The following is a 5,460-nucleotide window of genomic DNA, read 5'->3' on the forward strand; positions in this document are numbered from 1 at the left end:
ACTACATGTGTTATTTCAATCTTAGCTACATTCTTTGCTCTGTTACTTATGCATATTGACTCTATTCAGCTCTTCCTGGCAATTAAACACCCCCCACTTGCATGTAATATTTGAGGCAATCTGTTTCAATGTATGTAAAAAAGTGTGCACACGCTGAGTCTCTGTTCTCACATGTGCACAGGGTTTGTTTTGGGGTGCTGCTGGACTCTAGTCTCATTCTCACATCTCCTTATTAATTCTTGCATTTATGTGCTAATTTGCTGCCAGCCATTGATCTTGGCCAAATGGTCCAATTTCAGCTCTGCATATACAGTTTAGTTCTTATGCCTTGCGCATCCAAGCTCATACCTTGAATAAAACTTTGTTGGTCTTAAAGGGGCCACTGGACTCTAAATTTGTTTTGCTGCTTCAGACCAACACGGCCACCCACCTGAATTCCCCAGCCAGTGTTCCCCTCCATGGGTAGGCTTGAGGTGGGTGGGGAGCAGAGAAAGAAAGCAACTTGAAATGCGTTCTCAAAGCCCCCACCTCCCTGGCCGGCTTGGAGAAAGCGTTTGTCTCTTTAAATATCATTATCAATATCTGTTTTTACCCCTTTTGTTTTTATTTCTGGCAGTCCTATTTAATGTTAATAAAAAGCAAATTTGCATATTTCCCAATAAAAACATGTGTAATATTTGTTCATGTCTTGCGGCTCTCAGACATCTGATGTTACTTCTATGTGGCTCTTATGTTAAGCAAGTTTGACCACCCCCGGCCTAGTCTTTTTGTCTGGTAGCATCTGTAAATATGCATGTATTCTTTCCAGCAGAGTTATACACCCTGGTGATTTTCTGAAATGTCAGGAGTGCCTTGTATCTCCGGAAAGTCCCTTCAACCTGAGCTTTGTGTCTTTGTTCTTCCTGGAACTGCAGACATGAAGCTAGGGATGCAACACTTACGGATGATGGTGTCATTGTGGTGAAGGCAGTCTTTAATAGGACTTAGTGGTTTATCATCTAGGTTTGGGGTATCTTTGGTTCTGTGAGACATAACAAAACATTAGCATCATCATCAGGCATCAGCGGCTTGTGTCAGGGGGCTCATCTCAATAGAATTGACATGTGGGCTAGTCCTCAAATATCAGACACTATACAGTAAATGGACCCTCCTGTATCCTTCCTGCTAACATTTCTTGAAAAAGTGCTGCATCTCTAACCCCAAAACATCCAAAGTTGTCCTGTTGAGAAGTTCTGAGTCATGGATTTAAGCCAATTTTAAAGACTTACTTACAGTGTTTTAGAAGCTCCAAGAGCTTTTCTATTAGCCTTATTTAGCCCTGTGAAACCAAAGGAGGCATAATAAACTGGTATGGTACAGAGACTAAGAGCTGTCACCTAGAGGCTGGTGGTTCAAATCGCTCCTCTGCTATGACCTCACTGGGTGGCTGAGTCTCTGAGCTTCCAGCATCATCTGCAAAATGGGGATAATAGTAGAGCCCTACCTTGCAGGGCTGTTGAAAAGATTACAAAACAACAATGTGTGTGGAGCATTTTGAAAAGCACTATATAGATGTCAAGTGTTATTAGTAAGCTAGGCATAGACATGACTCTGGGGAGAAAGTGGATCTGGTCCACATGATCCTTCCTGAGGCCAGGGCAGTAAGAAGCCTAGATCCATGTGGTAGCCAGTTGATCTCAGCCCTTTTAATTTCCAAAAAATGTTTATCAATGGAAGAACTGAACTGCCAGCTCCTACCAGTAAAACAACAGGCACTGAAACATGCCTGACTACATTCGTGTACATCTGCTTCATAGAAGGCCAGGACATAAGCCAGAACTACTGTACGAGCCCTTGCCACTGGGGACAATGCAAAAGCAAGGCAACGGCTCAGGCTGCCAGAGTGAGTCACCTACTGTATACAGAGGGAAGCACATTCCAGACCAGCTGCATTCTGGCTTCTTTAGCCCTGAAAGGGGGGGGGATGCATTAGAAATAGCTTTTTAAACACTGTTTTCTCCTCTTTTAGTGAAACAAAACAGATTTTATAGAAAGTTGGGATTTGTTGTAGCCAAACATCAGTTCTTCTGCTGAAGCCCTTGGAATTAAAATGGTTTCGTTTTGGCTGGATCAAACCCAAAAGCAATAAGTAATACACCACAGATCCAAATAATCTTTCCCGATTGTGAATTGCTTGTCTTCTAAAGCCCTGTTATTAGTCTTCTCTTGTAAACTGTCACAGCCATGATTAACCACTTCTAAAGGCATTTGTGCATGGAAGTTCAGTGCACTCCTGGTTCAGAACAACCATTTGAATCACAGACAGGAGCACCCTGGAAAAGGCTGTTATGTTGCACAGCAGGACAGGGTGTTGTGCATTTCACACTGTGGATTCTCTGCAATGTGGATTTTGGGGATAACGGATGCTTCATGACTTGAAGGAATCATATTTGCAGAGGGGAAACTCCCAACTGTAGAAGGAGGCTGAAGTTGGTTCCTGAGGAGGCTGAAGTTGGTTCCTTATTCGCTCTTCCTTATTCATTCCTTATTCGTTACTTATTCGTGTGTCATTCAGAAACACTAAGGAGAGTGCTCTTTTATACTACAGCTCTCTCTTATAGATGACATGTAGAGATGGTGGATGGGACCCTTCATCTTATGTATACTGTGCAACGTCTTCCTTTGCTCTGCTTAGTGAGCTAGCTCATGAAAGACTGGAAAGGGGAAGACAAAACTAGATAGAGGCAAACATAGGGAGGCCTGCAGCAGAACAGCTGCTAGACCCATAGAAGCCCCACTGTTTCCTGCATTGATTGTTCAAGGGGCTGAGCTGATTGAAGTCAGGGTGACTTGGAACAGCTTAGAGGGGAACAACTGTCTGAAGAGCCTCTTTTGTAAGGAAAGCCATTGTGCAGCCAAATTTTATGACTGCACCACTCTTTTAACAGGAAGAATTTTAACAAAGGAAGTCTCCTGCAAGAATCCTTTATGAAATGGGGGGTCCAGCCCCCCACTTGGCCATAGATGAAAAACACTGCTCTAAGAAACATCTTGTATTGTGTGTGATGAGGAAAGAAAAGGTTGGTTTAAGGTATTTATTTTTTATTTATTTTATTTTTTTGCAGTGCTGCACAGCATATTGCAAAGCATTGAATTCTCCTTTTGGTTATTGTTAGGCAGTTTCTGTAGATGTAAAGCCTCCATTTTCAAATTGGGAGGCAAGTCTCATGCAGGGCACATCCACCGATATCTTCCTGAGCTGTTGGCTTAGTGATAAGCCAGAAACAAGGAGCGATGCCTTGAAAGATGGGACAGTTTGTTGTACAAGGTGCACTGGTCCATTCTGAACAGTAAGGGCTGCGTGGAGGTTCAACACAGAGACAGCTCTGCATTTCATTGGTTCTTCAGTGCCTGGAGTAGAGTTGCTAAGTTTTCAACTGTCCCCCTGCAGTTATGCCTTTAACCCCTACAAGGTCTTCAGCAATTAGCAGGTGGTACATGTTTAGCACTGTGCCAGATCAAGCTCTGCCAGCTAATTGTAGATTAGTGAATTTTTGTTTAAGATGAGTTGTCAACACCTGTTCAAAGCCACATTGAACAACTTTTAAGCCCTTTAGGAGACTGAAGGTCAAACCAGACCTGTCCTGGGAATTCAGTGTTCATGCTCCTGGCAAATTTTTAAAATTTGCAGGTGCATAGTGACCCAATTTGAATGTGCATTCCAGAAATAGGAGTAATAGAAAATACAAAAGAGGTGGGGCACCCTACAAGTGAAATGCTCCTTAGTACATGGATGAGACTGTGCATGTGACTCCTCTTTGCAGAGCAGATTGCAGTGGGTCTTGCAGGGATTGGGGCAAGGGGACATTATCCTTGAACCAAAGTCTGATAAGTTTGTTCCTCTTCTCTCTGGCAAAGCTTTTGTGCTTCTAACAACTACATGACAGGCAGAAATCCAAGAGGTGAACAGTGCAATCTTGAAACATCTTCCTAAGACAAGGGAGTCTAGAATGTATTTCCAATGACTATTACGCTCTACTAAGCCCTTTTCTGTTCATGGAGTTCATACATGCCTTGGAATAGTCACAAAGGAAATTATTTTCCATTCTAATACTTGCTCTTAACAGCATGTGTTCCCTGACTTTCCAGAAGCAGTGAATTCACAGGGTGTGATGAAGCCAGCCTAACCTGTAGAAACAAAACTTCAAATAAAACCACCTGTGTTTCAAAGAGGGCCTGTTACATTGGAAGATCTATGGAGGACAGTGAATGCTAGACAGCGTAACATGCTCACACTCATCTTGACAGCTGGAAGATGTAGATTATAGTCATTCTGATTTCTGGATGAGATAAATACTGCATTGGTTACAGTGCTCTGTGTGTGGTCTTAAAGGAGAGATGTTTGCACTTGCTGTCTTAGTGAGGCTTTTCTTTGGAAAACTGATGTGAAGCGTATTATTTCTGCAGGCATGGGACTCCATGTCTAGACTTATATTTGTGGTGAAGTAGTGAGTGGCTAATGTGATGCAATCCTAATTTTCATGTTGGGCCCTGCAGAAATAGATATGTGATATAAAATCCAGACACATGCTACGTTTCATCTTCTCAGCTTGTCTAGAACAAAGTTCAAGTCCAATGGCACCTTTAAGATCAACAAAGTTTTATTCAAGGTATAAGGTCTCATGTGCATGTGTGATAGATGAAACTCCATATATATATAAAGGGGAGGGGATCAAGAACCATCCCTTGACAGGTCAAGGGTTAATTTTATTTTTCTTCAGAAAGGAGGGTTGGCACAATGGTGCCTTGGCACATGATATTTTTGATGGCATTTTGATTACATGGATCTGTTTTCTTTTCTTTTGGGGGGGTATTTTTGCATTTGTGTGTGTGTGTGTGTGTGTGTGCCTGGAAGCCATGACGACCTCTGGCGACTCCTGCTGGGGCATGGAGGATGTTCAGAGAAGTGTCTTGATAGCCTGCCCCTGCCTGGTGGCCTGGGTATTCTCTTGAGGTCTCCCATTCAAATACTTGCCAGGGCTGGCCCTCCTCAGCCTTTGAGATCTGACGAGATCGGGCTTGCCTGGGATATCCAGGTCAGGGTACATGGATCTGTTTTCTAGCGCTGTTGAGGCCTGAGGTAGAGAACCCCACTGAGGTTTGGTTATTACCAGGGCCATCCTAAGCAGAGTTATATCCCAAATTCACTGAGGCCAATAGATCTGGAAGGGTGTAACTGCATGTAGGATTCCACCCTGGGCTTTGAAGAGGATCCATATGCATGAGAAGCAAAGTACTAAGTGTCTGATGGATGACAAATGATGTAAAAGTCTGAAGAAACAGAGCATGTTTATTGTAGAGAGAAAAAAAATTAAACAGGGCTGAGACAGTTCTCAAATCTCAGGAGGGCAGCCCTGAAGAGAGGAATAATTTATGATGATGCAGGGCCAAACCAGAGGCTGTCAGAGTCACAAAGCTCCC

This window comes from Gekko japonicus, unplaced genomic scaffold (assembly GCF_001447785.1).
Source record: "Gekko japonicus isolate JY-2015 unplaced genomic scaffold, Gekko_japonicus_V1.1 scaffold355, whole genome shotgun sequence".
NCBI lineage: Eukaryota > Metazoa > Chordata > Lepidosauria > Squamata > Gekkonidae > Gekko > Gekko japonicus.